General features: G+C 44.1%; 1 non-coding gene across 1 annotated transcript; it reads right to left on the reverse strand.

The window, feature by feature from the left end:
- Positions 1-15,565: 15,565 nt before the first annotated feature.
- Positions 15,566-15,661, reverse strand: trnai-uau (transfer RNA isoleucine (anticodon UAU)). Its single transcript has 2 exons — positions 15,624-15,661; positions 15,566-15,601 (listed from the first exon to the last, which is right to left on the reverse strand). It is a non-coding gene; the product is annotated as a tRNA-Ile (tRNA).
- Positions 15,662-18,590: the final 2,929 nt, after the last annotated feature.

The following is an 18,590-nucleotide window of genomic DNA, read 5'->3' on the forward strand; positions in this document are numbered from 1 at the left end:
TTTGTTATGTTAATTGAGGTTTAAAAATTGGCCAGAATAGACTTAATGACTGTCATTAAGATAAATAATGATTGAGACTGGGAAGGACACCGTTTTCATACATTTCCGCAATGATCACAAGATCCTTACCCGTGAGGAGGCCATTCAGCCCAATCTAATACAGCCCTCCAGAGCATCCGTAGTCTTCACTTCATAGTTTAATCGTTTATTCCTACAAGGCTATGGACCAAATGCTGGAAAATGGGATTAGACTGGACAGGGATGGATGGGCGGCGCAGACACGATGGGCCGAAGGGCCTCTTTCTGTGCTGTAAAACTCTATGACTCTATGACTATGACATTCCAGGGCTTTCACCACCACCGCTCTGCCGGGAGTCCATTCTAAGTGTTGATCATTCTCCTGATATCAGTCCTAAAGAGTTCCCTTTCACTTTTGAGGCTGTTTCCTCTTGTTAATTCTCCCACAATGTAATCTAGTATTCCAGACGAGTTAGTTTCTTGAAGATCTCTGCAACACCATGTCGCAGATGCTTCCGTTCTAGGCTGAAAATTTCGATTTTAACTCCCAGCGGGTAGGGGTAAAACCCCTTCACCCGTGTATGTTTGTTCTACAGGATCGAGGTGTGTCTGGTACTGCTGCTGCCTCCTCTGGCCGCTCTGCAGTATTGCACGACCTGGTACTGCTGCTTCCTCCTCTGGCCGCTGTGCAGTATTGCACCACCTTATACTGCTGCACCCTCCTCTGGCCGCTGTGCAGTATTGCACCACCTGCTCCCTCTGCTGGCTGCTGCGCAGTATTGCTGTGTACGGTTGAACCTGGTACAACTTCGACCTCCTCTGCTTCTAACTGTGCCAGGACTGGAAGAGGAGAATGAAGGGTGGAGAAGCGACCTTCCAGAATAGAAGGAGTGAAAAGACGATTTCTTGATCCAGTCTGCTGACAGCTAATGTAGGGTAAAGTTATCTGAGAAGGAAGAGAACTGAATTCACGAACTTAGAGCGGGAGTAGTCCTTTGAACCTTCTACCTGCTCCGACATTACATTAGATCATGGCTGATCTGCATCTCACCTACATTTTTCTGCCGTTGCTCCATATCACTTGATCCCCTTACCAAATTACAACTTGTCGATCTCAGTCTTGGAAGCAACAATGGACCCTCAGCATCCACGGAATTATCGGGAGAGAGTTCCCGATTCCTACAAACCTTTATGTGAAAAGATGCTTTCGGATTTGACTTTTGAATGGAGCGGCTGTAGTTTTAAGTTTGTTCCCCCTTGTACTTGATTCCCCAGTCAGAGGAACTTGTTTAACTCTATATACATTACTAAACCTTTTAACACTTAAAACACCATGATCAGATAACCCATCCATCTTCTAAATTCAAGAGAACAGAAGCCAAATTAACCCTCATAATTTAACCCTGTAAGCCTCGGTATTAATCTGGTAAATCTGTGCTGCACCACTCCAAGGGCAATATATCCTTCCTGCATCCGGTGCCCAGAACAGAACACAACAGACTTGACTATTCCAATTCACGCCTGGCCGGCCTCCTACGTTCTATCCTTTGGAAAACTGAGGTAATCCTGCCTGCCCGTGTCCTTACTCGCACCAAGTCCCGTCCAGTATCATCCCTGTGCTTACTGACCTGGATTGGCAGGGTAACAATTTCTTGTGAATAACTGGGAGAATCTGACATGATAGGGACGTGGGAGGCTATTGAAACCCAGAGCGAACGAGGACTTTTTCATTTTGAGTCTAACATTAGACAAACCAGAATAGGTAAATGGCAGTTTATGATCAATTATGATTATGGAGCTTGACATTGCTGGGAACTCGAATCGAAATAATGATGATTAAAGGCGGCATCATTATTATTACACAAATGTTGCAGCAAGCCCGAGGCGAGATGGGTTGTGCTGCGCCATAAACTGATGGTTTTTCACTACAAATGGGAACATATGGTGCTTGTCCAGGATTTGCACAGGAGACCTCTCACATATCAATCAGTGAAACCCTTTAGCGAGAATCACACCACCAAAACAACGAGCCGCTGGCAACATAGCCGTTCAGCCAGTATAGAATTTATCTGCCACCAACACCCCATCAGCCGGCCTTTCAAACAGAGTGTGTCCATTCCATCTCGGTTTCTGTTCGGGGAAATTCCTTTCTGACACATCTAGGTGAGTGGAACTAGCCCAGGAAATCACCCTGGCCCTGTATTCCACGCAGCACCGAGCTGTTGTACGAGGTGAATCTGCCCCAGCCAGAAACAGGTCCAGCTATCGCTGGAAGAAATTCAGCGAATCGGTGTCCACTGCCCGAGCCGGCAGATTGTTCCAGAGTTCCACTATTCTCTGGGAATGGAACCACCTCCAGACATCTGATCAAGATCTGGCCTTATACAGCTTAAAATTGTCACCCCTGGTCCTCCCTCAAATATTTAATTGGAACAAATTGTGAACTGGAACAAAATCTACTCTTTATCATCTTGTAAACATCGATCAGATCAACCCTCAGTCTAGGCTTCTGTAAAGTGTCGACACGCAACTCGTTCAGGCGATCTTGACAACAAAACTGCTTTATACTGGGAATTAATCTAGTGGTTTTCCTCTGCACACTTTCCAAAACAGGTTGGTCTTTACCTCAAAAGGCTGAAATACTAAAGAGGAGGATGATATTCTCCAGTTTACAAAGTTCTAGGTGGCCCACATCTGGAGTATTGTGTTCTGTTCTGGGCACAGCATGCAGGAAGGATATATTGGCCTTGGAGTTGTGCAGCGCAGATTTCCCAGATTAACACCGAGACTTACAGCGTTCAATTATGAGGATTAATTGTATAAAGTTGCCTTTTGTTCACGTGAGTTTAAAAGATTGAGGGGTGATCGGATTGTGGTGTTTAACATGTTAAATGGATTAATAGGGTACATGGAGATCAAATATTTCCTCTGGTTGTGGAATCAAAGACAAGGGTCATAACCTCAAAATTAGAGCCGGGCCATTTAGACATTAAATCCGAAAGCAACTTCTCTCTCAAAGGGTTTTAGAAATCCAGAACTCCCTATCCGAAAAGGCTTTGGATGCTGGGGGTCAGTTGTTGCTTCCAAGACTGAGATCTACACGATGTTGCTGGGAAGGGAATCAAGTTATATGGAGGAAAAGAAGAAAAATGGAAGAGAACTGCAGATCTTCTCTGTTCTTAAGCCAGTTTCTTATCCAAGCTGCCACTGACCCACCTGTCCCAAGAGCCTCAATTTTATCAACTAGCCTTCTATGTGATACTTTGTCAATTGCCTTCTGTAAATCAATGTAGACAACATCCATTGCATTCCCTTCACCAATCCTCCCTGTTACTTCATCAAAAAATTCAATTAGATGACGCAAACTCGATCTGCCCTTTACAAATCCGTGTTGGATCTCCTTAATTAGCTTAAACCTCTCCAATTGCCTGTTAATTTTAGACTTGATTATTGTTGCTAAAGCTTTATCCACCACTGATTTTAAACTGACCAGCCTGTAGTTATTAGGCTTGTGCTTAGACGTTTTCTTGAACAATGCTGTCACATTTGCCAATATCCAATACTCTGGCACCTCCTCCGCATCCATGGAAGATTGTAAAATTATGGCAATCACTTCCGCTATCTCCTCTCCCAATTCCCTTAGCAACCTGGCATGCAGGCCATCAGGACCAGGTGACTTATCCACTCTAAGAATACCCAGCCTATCTAGTACATCCTGTTTATCAATGTTCACCCCTTCCATTTATTCTACCTTATCCACTTCTACTGATATTTTGTCAGCATCCACCTCCTTAGTAAACACAGATAAAAAGTAGTCATTGAGTATTCTTGCCTTGCCCTGCGCCTCTAAGCATATATCACCTTCTTTGTCCTTAATAGGCCCCACCCAGCCTCTTACTCCCCGCTTACTCTTTACATGCCGGTAGAAGAATTTTGGGTTTTGCTTTTATGTTAACCGCCATTCTACTCTCATATTTTCTCTTTGCCAATCTTATTTTCATCTTCATTTCCCCTCTCAACTTATTTATTTGGTCTGGTTCACCGTTGAAGAATTCACCTGACATTCATCATACACGCTCTTTTTTTGTTTCATCAGCTTCTCTATCTCCCTCGTCATCCAAGGAGCCCTTGCTTTGGTTCCCTTACCCTTCCCTCCTGTTGGAATGTATCTAGCCTGTATTTGGAACATCTCCTCCTTAAAGATCACCCATTGTTCCGTTACAGTTTTCCTGTCATCCTTTGGTTCCATTTTAATCTGGCTGGATCCTTTCGCTTCCCATTTAAGTTAGCACTATTCCAGTTTAGAAGTTCCACTCTAGATTGTTCCTTGCTCCTCTCCATTGCTAATCTAAATCTTATGATACGATGATCACTCAGACGCAAGTGTTCACCCACAGACACTTGGTCAACCTGGCACACCTCATTCTCCAGCACGAGATCCAGCAATGCCTCCTTCCTACTTGGGCCAAGAACATATTGGTCAAGGAAATTCTCCTGAACACATTTCAGAACTTCCTCCTCCTCCTTTCCCTTTACTCTGGCATTATTCCAATCGATATTTGGGTAATTAAAGTCCCCCAGTATCACCATACTATAGAAACATAAACAGAGCTACATAGAAGATAGGAGTAGGAGTAAGCCATTCGGCCCCTCGAGCCAGCTCCGCCATTCAATGCGATCATGCTGCTCATCCAAATTCAGTACCCTGTCCCTGCTTTCTCCCCATATCCCTTGATCCCTTTAGCCTTAAGACATTTATTCAAATCCTTCTTGAATATATTTATTGAATTGGCCTCTACTGCCTTCTGTGGTAGAGAATTCCACAGGTTCACCACTCTCTGGGTGAAGAAATTCCTCCTCATCTCTATCCTATATGGTTTATCCCTTATCCCTAGACTGTGGCCCCTGGTTCTGGCATATCTCTGCGACTTCCCTGCAGATTTGCTCCTCTGCCTCCCTCTCACTATTTGGGGGCCTGTAGAATACCCCAATACCGTGATCAAACCTATTTTGCTCCTCAACTCTAACCAAATGGATTCTGTCCTTGTCCCCTCAAGAACATCTTCCCTTTCAAAAAGACAATGTCTTCCTTAATCAGCACTGTCACCCCATCTCCCATTTTTCCTTCCATATACTTTCTGAACACCTTGTACCCTTGAATATTAAATACCAAGTCCTTGCCGTTTTTAAGCCGCATTTCGGTTGTTGCCGCAACATCATATTGCCACATGGCTAATTGTGCTTGTATTCACCAACCTTATTCACCACATTTTGTGCTTTTATGTACTTGCATTCTAAACCAATTTTTCATTTTTTCGTAGTCTTGATTAGTCTGCTCCTATCTAATATTGTGCTACTTCCTCCTCTAGTGCTACTTTCTTCTCTAATGCTATCCAACACACTCAATCTTTTATTCACCTCATTCCTCTTTTGTACTCCTATATTCTGGTGCCCATCCCCTTGCCAAGCTAGACTAAACACTCCCCAACAGCACTAGCAAACCTCCCCACGTGAATATTGGATCTGGCTCTCGAGGTGTAACCCGTTCAGATTGTACAGGTCCAACCTTCCCCAGAAATGGTCCCAATGCCTCAGGAATCAAAAGACCTCCCTCCTGCGCCATCTCCCCAGCCACGCATATAGGACAAGAACTGGTAAAACTTCGTGGCCAATGTCTTCACTCAAATGTTTCTTCGCTGTCACAGTGAAATAATGCAACATTTTCAGTACAGTTGACTATTCTAGAGTGTATTATATCAGGATGCTGAGACAGACAACAATGTTGAGCTATTAATTCTGCAATATCTTATAAGTCGTAGATTCAAAACTAGTTTTGTAATAAGAATCTAATATTGTTGACTTGAACTAGTCAGCAATGCTCGCACGGCAGTTGGATGCCTGTGTCCAGTTGGAAAGCTGTCTGAAAGAACATGCAGTCTGGCAGAGCTGGACGTCCAGCAGATTGACTTTTCTGCTGAGCAGACGATGAGCCTCCTTCTTGAAAATGGTTCGTCAGTCCAGCTCAGAGGGGATTAAGCATCATGAAAGTAGGATGGGGCTGGGGCCACTTGTGTAACAGGAAGTGTAGGGGGCAGTATCCCATCCTTCAAAAACATTAATGATTCAGTTGCAAAATCTGTTTGCACAACTCGCCACTCGGCCCAAGGATGAGCCGAGCCGATCACGTGGAGTTAACGCGATTCTGCCAGTCAGTTAATTCAGTGGTATTTCAAGAACAATTAGAAATCAGATAATAATAACCGCATCACGTAATGGATACGGTGTTTAACTTTGATGTGTATTATAATGTTATCAGAAAATTGTAGTTTCCAGTCTGTCGCGGTTGGTTTGCACACTGGGTTCCAACCTGGAGCGGACCTGTTTTACACCTGACCATTTCTAACACAATCACTGACCTCATGTAACGGAAATATCTAAAGTCCTTTTGTTCACAGAAGCTGACTGTACATTTTCAACGTTGTTGATCCGGGTGTAACGGGCAGGACTTGTGTTGAAGAGGACTTTCGTGCACATTGTTTCTGTTTGGATGTCATATTTTTCTAAACACCGTCATTTCACTCCAGCCGAACGAACTGACGGAAGAAGGAAGAAAGTTCTCTCTCTGATTCGCGATCTCTGTTTCACCTTCATTCGAGAAGGTGAAGAATTCCAATGGTCCGTGTTAATTTAAACAAGATATGAACAATGAAGAGGCCAAGGCCAGTGGTTTGGACGAGATTAGAATTGAAAGCTAATTTTATGTAAGATTCAGTCAAATGCTGGGAAGGTTTATCAGCATCAAACATTCAACACAATGAATAAGCACAATGGATTAGCATTGCATCCTCTTAACCTCTCGTCTCCCGTCTACGACAACTCAGCCATTACATTTGCTGCTTTTTGAATCCAATCAGAAATACTCCGCAAGAAAGTCCCCTTTACCGCTTGTCCTGCCCATGCACCCAGATCAACAATGCTGAAAATGTGGAATCAGCTTCTGCAAGCAAAGGGCATTCCATTAATTCAGGAAGGCAGTAATGTGCCTGATCGAAAGAAGAGGTGCGCAGCCCTTTTAATCAGAGCAGGCAGGCTGTTCACGCCGGTTTGATTCCCGGTCAGTGCAGAACCCTGTACGGTTTGAATTCGGCACCCATAGGACCAATTCACAAGCAAGCTTCTCACATCCTTTCAGCGCTAGAGGAAGCAGGACTGACTAATATTCAGGGAAGAGGGTGTTTCAAGAATATTGACCCTGAATGTAAGTTTATCCCAATTCAGGCGATCTCATGGGTGCAGAAAGCAAAATGTAAAGGTGCTGCATTGGCCGGAATCGAACACGGATGCAATAACTCCAATGAGACACCAAGCTCAATATACCTGGGAGCCTTTAACTTTTCTCAGTTGGTTGCTTTTCAGTTGCTTAAGTGAAGATCTGTGATTTCGAAATATATGGGCAAAATGACACGAAATCTTATGTTTTTAATGGAAAGTATTTATGTTTTCTGAAATGTCGATGAACTGTAAGAAGCTGAGTTTTGACTAAAAGCGAGCGGGGCTGTTCTGGGATTTGAACACGGGCCGTCTCGCAGCTATGAAACACCAAAGCAAGAATGCGAGCAAACCCGTTTCAAAGAGACATCGAATGATCGGCTACTGACGGCAATCCCAATTACGATTAGCAATGTCGTCAAGAAAATTTCTGGTGCAAACCGGTTGTTTTGCTTCCAAGAGCCAGCCCTGCTTTCTAAATGCTTGTCTGTCGAGCGGTCCCGCAGTTCTAAATGTATCCACTGGTTTCAAAGCATCAATTCAGATTGCTGCGAATGGGACATGTGCCGCCAGGAACAGCGGTGGTAGCAGAGCAAACTTAACAGTGTAAGTAGGTGAAAGTGATTGTTAGATTAAGGTAATGCCGCAGAAAAGTGACAAAGAAACGGAAGGAGGAAAGTGAAGGAGGGCTATAGATTGTGGACGGAAGAAAAAGCTGGGAGAAGAGGCGGGTTTGAATTATGGAGCATCAAGCTCAGGCATGTGAGAGCGCGGGGTTTGAAGGAGGAAATAGGTTCTCACCATCAATAAAAAAAACGCTGTTTGATGCAGAGAAGATTGATTTTTTGCTGTGTTCTATCAGCAGGTGCTGCAGAGAACAGAAGATATAAAGCGAACTATACCGTGATTTAGATTCAAACTAAGGTTGCTGTGGCCGCAACGCAGAGTACTGGACCAGTAAACGATCCTGCATCACACATCAGCTGCGCCAGCTCTGCCCTAACCACAGCCAAGTCACGCACGGCACTGCTTAGAAAAGATCGATTTTTGGTGAAGATGCCAAAATCAGCACCGCCAGAAATTTTGACACCGGTGGAATTCGACCCACGACCCGCAGCGAATGGAGCCTTAATCCATAATGGGAACTAGTGCAGCCGCAGTTACATTAAAAAGGATTGTATCCCTTTCGCACGAGAAGAAACTCACCCCTGGAGATTCATTCGGACAAAGAAAAAAGGCCCTGCTGGGAGTCGAAGTCAGGATCGCCTGCTTACCAAGAAGCGCTTTAACCAGCTAAGCCACGAAGCCAAATCAAACCTCCAGGCGGTTGCCTCCTCTCACTGATATCTATCAGCTACCTGTCACTGTCTGTTGGAGGCTGAGGCCGTTTTTTATTGATTCTCCTCTCCTGTCTATTCCGCCATGTGTCCCGATGCTGTCTGTATCTCACTGTGTTTATCTCAGTTTCAATCTGTGGGTTGATTCTGAATGAATACCTGTGTTAGTGTCTTACATGAAATGAATGAGGGGGGTCAGACAATTCTTCCTCTGACACTGGGGAACTAATGAGCCAACATTTTTAACAAGATTTTGATTATTGTGATGCAACAATTACAATATTGAACTTGAATGATTTAGGTTCAATTCTGTGCAAAAAGCACCTGTGATCCCAACGGAGGAAGGGGAGAGAGGCAAGAGAGATACAGGAAAGATCACCTTGGAAATTACTGGCCCCGTATCTACTTTAAATCCCCCACTGCATTTAAACACTTTTAATGTCATATTCACACATTGATGCATTTGACCATTATAGAATATCTATCGCTGTCTCTGCTCTGAAATAACTGCTTTATATATTTGATCTCTCCCGCTGTGTTCAGTCTCTATCCTGAATATTTATCTCCAACCTGGAATGAGTTTATAATCTGGAGACAAGGTTTCTGCAGCCGGCGGGCAGGGAGCAGAGGCTGAGGCTGACCTGTGTCTTGTGGGAGCGGAACACAATGTTCCTGATGTTTATTGTCATTATCCTGCAGAATATTCCATACTGTTCTCAACATCTTACATTACCGTTAAATATCGGAAGTTTTGTTTTATTATAATGATCACTGCGATTCTTCTGGACTTGCTGAACTTGCAGCAAATTAAATATCACAAAACCGTCATCACCAATAATAATTAGGGTCAGCGATTTGATAATTTAACTGCTTGGCTGTTTTCGCAGCTGCAGTAGCCGAGTGGTTAAGGTCGTTGGACTTGTAATCCATTGGGGTTTCCCCGCGAGTTTTCGAACCCTGCTCGCAGCAGATTCTATCATTATTGTAATTAATTAATTCAAATAATTTATTTTCTTCAATCTGCTCCCTCTGGAAGGATTGTGGAACTTTCAATGCCGGTTTTAAGGAAACTAAAGGAATGCCGAGAGACCTGGATCACTTATTTACTTCAAGAAGTTTTGCTGACCGAATTCCAAAAGTTTTCTGCAGATTGCCTGGAAGCTGCAGATAAGGAGGCCTCGCTAGTCTCTGAGGAACCTTCGCACACACTCGGTGCTGCCCGGTAGCATCAGTCTGTGTAACCATGGGAGAGAGAGAATGGAAAGTCACTGGCAGGCTTGTTTCTGTCAGCAGCAATGGTACAAGAGCAGCCATTCTAAAGTGAAAAGCAGAGCACATTCCAAGAGACAGTCCAGGAGACAGACAAACGGAGTGGAGATCTGGAAGACTGACCAGAAAAACACCAAGGAGACACCAACACATAATTCATCTCACCATCTCCCGAAGCAGAAGAATTGACCATTCTGAGTTTTGAGTTGCACCACTGAGTTAAATGTTATACAAATCTCTCTCTGTAAAACTTGTATTATTAGGTTAATAAAACGATTTGTTTGAAAAGTTTAAAGCTTTGCTTGATCTGAGCTCTGATTACCCTAAAGAGTGAAGAGAGTTACAACTAAAACCTTACAGATCCTTCCGTCCAAAGTCACATTTTCCTCCCAAGCATGCTACACTTAGCTCATGGCAAAGCTTAAATTATTAATATATAGGCGGAATGGAAAATCTTTTCGGGCTATGGGGGAGAGCAGCGGAGTGGTGCGCAGTCTGTTAACTCACTGGGCGGAATTGTTCTTCTCCGCTCGGAATCCAGCTTCAAACTGACCATTAAAACCGATGGTCATTCGGACTAATCCATTGTGCTTTGGACTCGTGGGGTTGAATCCCATCCTCATCATTGCTGGCCACACTGGGCTTTTCAGTCTGTGCCTCTGTGCTGTTCATGCGAATACTAAAATAAACACGGACTCATTGCATAAACGTAGAACAGAGATTGCGAATCACAGATACACCATTTCCTCTCTATTCTTTCCTCTGAGATTGAAACCCAATGAAAGACTAGCGGGAAAACAAATGATTAGAGAGCAGAAACAGAATTTTTACTTTTCGGAACAAATGTAATTTTAAAAGATTTTATCAACATTAATGACCAGATTATCTGTTTTTTTGTCTTTCGTTGAGAGATAAGTAATGGGCAGTGCACTGGGGAGAAATCCTCGTTCTTTTCGAAATAGTGCCATGGTATCTGAGGCTTCGGTGTTACGTCTTTTCAGAAAGACGGTACCGTCGAAAGTGCAGCACACCCTCAGTACTGCACTGGAGTGTCAGCCTGGATTATGAGCTCAAGTCTCTGGAGTGGGGCTTGAGATTGCTGCCGCTGAGCCACGGCTGACACCTAAACTCAATTCATTCGGCTCGAGTGAAATGGCGAAGACAAAAAAATGACAGTGGACAAAACTTCTACTTGGGGCACAAGAATAAACCGCATCATTGTATAACTGTTTAAAAGGAATGTGCTGTCAGTCCCGGATCATTCTGTGTCTGTTTAAAAGGGATGTCCTGTCAGTCCTTGATCATTCTGTCTCTGTTTAAAAGGGATGTGCTGTCAGTCCAGGATCATTCTGTATCTGTTTAAAAGGGATGAACTGTCAGACCCGGGTCATTCTGTGTCTGTTTAAAAGGAATGTCCTGTCAGTCCCGGATCATTCTGTGTCTGTTTAAACAGGATGTGCTGTCAGTCCCGGATCATTCTGTATCTGTTTAAAAGGGATGTGCTGTCAGGCCAGGATCACTCAGTGTCTGTTTAAAAGGGATGTGCCGTCAGTCCCGGATCATTCTGTGTCTGTTTAAAAGTGATGTGCTGTCATTCCTAGATCATTATTTATCTTTTTAAAGGGGATGTTTACCTGAAATTCATCATACAACCTACTTTCTGTTTAAACAAGAAAGGAGGTTGTATGATGCATATCAGGCGAATTCTTCAAGGCAGAATCAGACCAAATATAATAAGTTGAGAGGGGATGTGAAGATACAAATAAGATTGGCAAAGAGACTATGAGAGTAGAATGGCGTGAAACATAAAATGGAACCCAAAAATCTACTACTGGCATGTAAACAGTTAGCGGGCAGTAAGAGACGGGGTGCGGCCTATTAGAGACAAAGAAGGCTTCCCATAATTTTCCTATCTTCCCTAGCTGCCATCAGTGGTGGGTAAAGTTTTAGAAACAATAATCAAGGAAAAATTAACGGGCACTTGGAGAAGTTTAAGCTAATTAAGTAGCGCCAACACGGATGTGTGGAATGCAGAAAGTGCTTGGCTAAACGTATTGAATTTTTTGATGAAGTAACAGAGAGGATTGATGAAGTGTATGCAATGGATGTTGGCTACATGGATTTTCGGAAGGCGTTTGACAAAGTTCCACATAAAAGGCTAGTTAACAAAATTGAGGCTCATGGAATAGGTGAGTCAGTGGCAGCTTGGATAATGAATTGGCTTAAAGACAGAAAACAGCGAGTTGTGGTAAATGGCTGTACTTCAGATTGGAGGATGGTAGACAATGTTTTTCCCCAAGGGTCAGTGCTGGGGCCACTGCCTTTTTGATATATATAAATGACCTGTATATTGGAATACGGAGTAGCTTTTCTAAATTCGCCGATGACACCAAACCTGGGGGTGTGGCAAACAGTGATGATGATGCCAATCGACTACAACAGGACATAAAAAGGCTAGCAGAACGGGCAGACACGTTGCAGATGGGATTTAATACAGAGAATTGTGAGGTGATGCATTTTGGCAGAACGAACAGGGAGAGGGAATATACACTTAAAGGGACAGAGGGGCCTGGGAGTTAATGTGCATAGGTCCCTGGAGGTGGCAGGACATATTGAGAGAGTGGTTAACAAAGCATTTGTGATCTTGGGCTTCATATATAGAGGTATTGAGTACAAAAGTAGAGAAGATTTGCTGAGACTTTATAGAGTGCTGGTTAGGCCACAACTGGAGTATTGCGTCTCATCTGGCCACTACACTTTAGGAAGGATGTGAAGGCCCTTGAGCGGGTGCAGAGGAGCTTTACCAGGATGGCTCCGGGGAAGGGGGATCTTAGTTACAAGGACATGTTGGAGAAGCTGGATTTGTTTTCATTAGAGTAAAGGAGGTTGAGGAGTGATTTGATAGAAGTGTACAAGATAATGACGGGTTTTGATAGGCGAGACAGGGAACGGCTTTTCCCACTAGTTGATGGTACAAGGACTAGGGGATTTAAGATTATAGGCAAGAGATACAGGGGGGTGTGAAGAAACAAAATTACACACTGGTGGTGACCTGCAATTCACTGCCGTTGGAAGTGGTGGAATCAGAGACACTGAATGTTTTCAAGGGGAGACTGGATCGGCATTTGAGGGAAATAAATTTGCAGAAATACGGCGATAGAGCGAGGGAATGGTACTGACTTGATTACTCGACAGAGAACCGGCGCTGGCTCGATGGGCTGAATTGCCTCCGTCTGTGCGATTATGACCCTATGATTAAATCGAGTGAGTGCACAGTCATGGATCATCAATTGTATAAGTCTTTTTAACAGGTGTGCGAATTTAGCTGTAATGACCCCGTTGTTAAGGTTGGCGGGGTTCAGGCCGGGACTTGAACCCGGGATTTCTCGCATTTATTTAAGCAGCGAAATTCCCTGAACGAGAATCAGACCTCTAGACCAACGAACCGCCGATTTTGGCCTCGAATTTGCGTTAGGTTTCCCTGCGCTGTTGCAAACCCAGTTCGCAGAGGAGCTGTTCATTTTTATGAAATATGTTTATATTTTCCTAAATCCACTGCTTTATATGAGCTGTTTCCCTGAATCTGCTCACAATTCTCCCCATCACAAGAAGACCCGGGAAGCAGTGGTCATGTGGTCAAATGGATAAGGGGTTTGACTTCGGTGCGAATCGTTCAGTTAGCAGATGATTGTGGATTCGAGTCCTGCCGTGGTCGTTTAAATAACTGGGCGAAACCTGTTCTGAATCTGCCTTCAAACCGACCATTTCGGACAGCCCCTCACCTGAATATATCGGAAGGCCTTTTACTTACATGGGCTGATTGTACATTTTCAACATTGTAGGTCTGTGTGCACGTGCAGGACAAGCGGTGAAGGGAACTTTCTTTCAGAGTATTTCTGCTTTGATGCAAATAGCATGAAACAGAAACATAGAAGATCGCAGCAGGAGTAGGCCATTCGGCCGCTCGGGCCTGTTCTGCCATTTAATGAGATCATGGCTGATCATCAAAATTCAGTAACATGTCCTTGCTTTCTCCCCATATTCCTTGGAATGGTTGAGCGCAGTTTCATCGATTGTGCTTTGCACGCGTGGGTTCGAACCCCGTCCTCGTCGTTATTCCATTACACGATTGATGCTGATAAACCTTCCGAGCGTTTCACTGAATTTTGCGTAAAATAGGCTTTGTAATCGCAATCTCGTCAAAATCACACTGGTGATTCAGGTCTGTGCACTCTTCATATCTTGTTAAAATTAAAACAGACCACTGGAGTTCTTGAATGAACGCAGGATGGGAATCAGAGATGGAGAATCATCCCTACCTGTCTTCCTTCCTCTGCGATTGCCACCAAATGAAAGACTAGCGGGAACAAAGACAAATGATTAGGGAGCAGAAAAACAACTTTATCGTTTAGGAGGCAATGTAATTTCAAAAATATTTAACAAACTAAATGAGGAGATTTTCTGTTTTAGTGTCTTTATTTGAGAGGTAAATAATGGGCAGGACAATGGGAGATATCCTCATTATTTTTGGCATACTCTCATGGGACCTGAGGCCTCGGTTGAACGTCTTACTGGAAAGACGGCACCACCGACAGTGCAGCTCTCCCTCAGTACTGCACTGGAGTGTCAGCCTGGATTATGTGCTCAGGTCTCTGTTCATTCGGCTGGAGTGAAATGACGTAGATAAAGGGAAAAATTATATGGAGTCAAAATTCAACTTGGCGCCCTAGAAAAATTGCGTATCGTAATCGGCCGCCTTTTATAAAAACCGCCCCAGTTATGTTTCCATCGATTTCATAAGCAATGATAATCAGCCCTGTCTATAATGGGCGGGGTCGTGGTCAGTCAAGGATCACTCTGTGTCTGTTTAAACCGGGTGTGGTCACAATCCCGGATCATCTAGTGCATTAGTCTATTTTAAAGAAAAGCGATTCCAGTTGTGATGACCGAGTTGGTGAGTTTTATCTAAATGCCGTGGGGTTCGTCTGAGGTTTGAGCCCAGAAGCTCTCGCATTTTAATTTGTGAAATGTCCTACGCGAGAATCATGCCCCAAGACCAAGGAGCTGACGATTTTTGTCCGAAGTTACATTAGGTTTCTCTGCTCTAGTACGAACCCAATTCGCAGAGGTCATGTTCATTAATTTGAAATATGTTTATCTTTTCCTAAATCCACTTCTTTATATGAGCAGTTTTCCTGAATCTGCTCACTATTCTCCCCATAACAAGAGGGTCGGCGACAACCTAATTCTGGATATGGTGTTTGGGCGATTGTCTGTACGTAACTTCCGTCCTTGTAATTCGCAACATCATGTTCAGGTGAATCGTTGTTTGTGTTCAACGTGATGTCGGAAACCTGTACAGATAACTCGTGAGTTTACACATCTTCTCGCTTGTGCCAAAGACTTAGTCACTGCTTTGAAATCGAATTTATTTCCTGCACATTATTCTTTGCCTGATAGTTGCTGGTTTAACAGTTAAAACTGGCCCCACCTTCCCTCCTGTCAATAAGTAACATTTGAAGGGCTCCTTTAAAACTTCCATCCGTTATTGGAACACAGTGGGCCTGAGGAACATAAGAGCCCACGTGGAACAGCTTATAAGTGTATAGTTAGCGGATAAGACAATTGCACTTTCTGCTCCGGTCGAAATAGCGCACAGCAAAAGCATTGACTGCTCTAGGTGAGGCTCGAATTCACAACCTCGGCATTTCTCCGAGTCTGTACTAGCTATATAAGTACCGCGCGCTAACCGATTGCGCCACTAGAGCTGCGCTTGATTGGTGCTCGTTATCCGTGCACATTTACTTGCACATTTCAGGTTGTCTAATCGTGCGGGGATGCAATGTTGTTTAATTGAGGCGCATTGGCTGGGTTTATATGAAAGAGTGAAGCAGGAGTTACTCTCATGTGTTCGCGAGCTGGTGAACTTACCAAAGGCTGCACCAGATCCTGGTGTCATAAGTACTGAACATTTTTACCCAACTCCTAAAATACAGTCTGCAAAATGAGAACCGATGAAAATTCATCACATGCAAAACAAAGAAACGTTTTAAAGTTTTGCCCATGATTCGTTAACCATGTGAGTTACTGGTTGATTAATGACGATTACAGCAAATTTCTCACACAGTCTAATGAGATGTATGTAACAGAATAAACAGTTTTTTTAAAGTTAACTCCTCGACGTGGAATGGAATCCGTATTGCAGGGTAAGAGTATTTGTAGATGACAATTGCTGCTCTGAGCTGTTTCTCTAATTATTTAATGAGCAGCAGTTTCCGAAGTGTAGCGGTTATCACTTCCGTCTAAAGTGCAACAGATCCCCGGTTCAATCATGTTTTGCAGGTAGAGATTAATAAAATACATTAACAGCCACGCGGTATTCTTCTTTTATCTATACAGTTCTGTACACACTCAAACTCTACAGAGATACCGACTGTGTGAGAGTTCATTGCAGAATCCTGCAGCGCTGCCTCTGTTAATAGCAACAGTTCGGAGCCGCATTTCAGACGCGGCAACAAACCCATGAGCTGGTGTGCTGGTCCCCAGCTCCCGGAGTGAGTGTGGTCACGACAGCAGTGAAGTTCAGGCCGTCTGACCGGTCCCGCTCTCACCAAGCGCCCGCTGCCGGTGGAAAGCAGCGACTGCAGCCTCAGAGAGCGTAAACTGCCCATCGCTGCGAAACAAGAAATCACTGAAGCAGAGGAGCGCAGAGATTTGCATCTATAGCGTGTAGGTGAGGATGTCGAGTTTGATATCGATCGACTCATTGTTTTCGAACCGCTGAAATTGAATCTCTCTCTGGCAGATGTTGCAGGCTTACGTATGAAAAGTGCCCTCGAGGTGCAATCGACAAATTTGGAGAGGCCGTGTAGTGGGACAAGATAAAGGATCAGCGCAGTTAATGAAGAGAACAAATTAAACAGTAGCTCAGGTTGATGAACCTTGCACTGGTGAAAATCCTGGGCAGAGATTTAGAGGAAGCGACAGTGGGAAGGGCTGTACTGCGATTCTAACACTTCTCCAAGCACATTCCAGGCAAGTCATCGACAGTAAAAAGAGGGCTTGGAACGGGAATGGAACTGCGGGCACACGTCTCAGTCAAAATGCAATGGACAATACCTGGCAAATCCATTTGATTAAACGTTTGATAACCAGTTCATTGGGCCTGTATATTAGACAGAGTGACTCTTTAATCTAGGGTTATGAATCTCGCTTTGTGGATTGTAGATTGAAATTTACGAAAGGTGAGCCTCTTTTTAACGTCAACTTCTAATATTGGACTTGCGCTCAAAACTTGTTCTAATCTGCCTAATAAATGATTGATCAGGGCCCAAATCATTCTCCATCAATCTCCAGCGGCTTAGGAGGAAGGTCAATGCAAACTGTCATGCAAATATCATGGCTTTAAAGACAAACAATTAAAGTATTTTTTTATCAAACAATCACTGGTGATGGTTGTAAGTATATTTGTGTGTGTCCATATTAGATACAAAAGTATTTGTGAGTTGCTGTTGTGTTAGATGTAAATGCATTTGCACTTCTGTTCGTTACAAATATGTTCAAATGTATCTGCATTATTTATTATTGTATTGAGTGGGGGAATCTGTGTCAGTTATAGATGTATTTCTGAGCGCTTCAAATGTCCAGTCCGGCCCCATTCTACCTTCTCATTGCCCCCACGTGGGACACGACAGACCATCTGTTACATTCGGATTCAACTTTTGCTTTTATTGATATTAGAAAATGTGAGGTTTAAAAAGTAATAACTCTGCATCCATCAGCCTCTCTGATACTCTTGAGCGTCCCTTATTCTGTCTGATAGGCCCTGAGCGTCCCTTACCCGCTCCAGAATCTATTGAGCATCCCTTACCCTGTTTGGTATATCCGGAGGGTCCTTTACCCTGTCTGGTAAATCGCGAGCATCCCTCACCCTATCTGAAACATCCGGAGCGTCCCTCACACTGTCTGGTACATCGGGAGCGTACATTTCCCAATGTGGTACACCCGGAGCGCCTCTTATCCTATCCGATGCATCCGGAGCGACCCTTACCTTGTCTGATACATCCGGAGCGTCCCTTACCCAGTGAGATATATACGGAGCGTCCCTTACCCTGTTTGGTACATCTAGACCGTGCCTCAACCTGTCTGGTATATCCCGAGTGTCCCTTACCCTGTCTTGTAAAACAGGAGCGTCCCTTACCATGTATGGCAAATTCGGAGCGTCCCTGAAACTGTCTGGTACATCCGGAGCGTCCCTTACACTGCCTGGTAAATCCGGAGCGTCCCTTAAACAGTTTGGTATATCCGGAGCGTCCCTTCCCCTGTCTATTATATCCAGCGCGTCCCTTACTCTCCTTGATAAATCCTGAGCCTCCATTTTACTTTTTGATAAACAGTTTGTCAAAATTGCACATTTCACCCTTCATCCGCAGCTAAATAGCGCTTCCCGTCGCTCACGCTCATCAACTGTTTAGGGAAAAGCGGCAACTACCAGGTGAACAATCCCAGATCTTCAGTTAGCCTCCCCAGTGCACTTCATTTCCCAAGGAATGTTCTTGTACAATCGGGCTGCTTTGGTTCCAAAGGTCGGCCCTGCTGTCGCAGAGCTTGTCTGTCGAGAGGTCCCGGGGGTCTAAATGTATCGACTGGTTTCCAAGCCCAACTCAGATTGGGGCGAATGGGAGATGTGCCCCAGGA

Source organism: Somniosus microcephalus, unplaced genomic scaffold, assembly GCF_052327205.1.
Source record: "Somniosus microcephalus isolate GS21.2 unplaced genomic scaffold, FLI_Smic_1.0 unresolved_chr1, whole genome shotgun sequence".
Taxonomy (NCBI): Eukaryota; Metazoa; Chordata; class Chondrichthyes; order Squaliformes; family Somniosidae; genus Somniosus; species Somniosus microcephalus.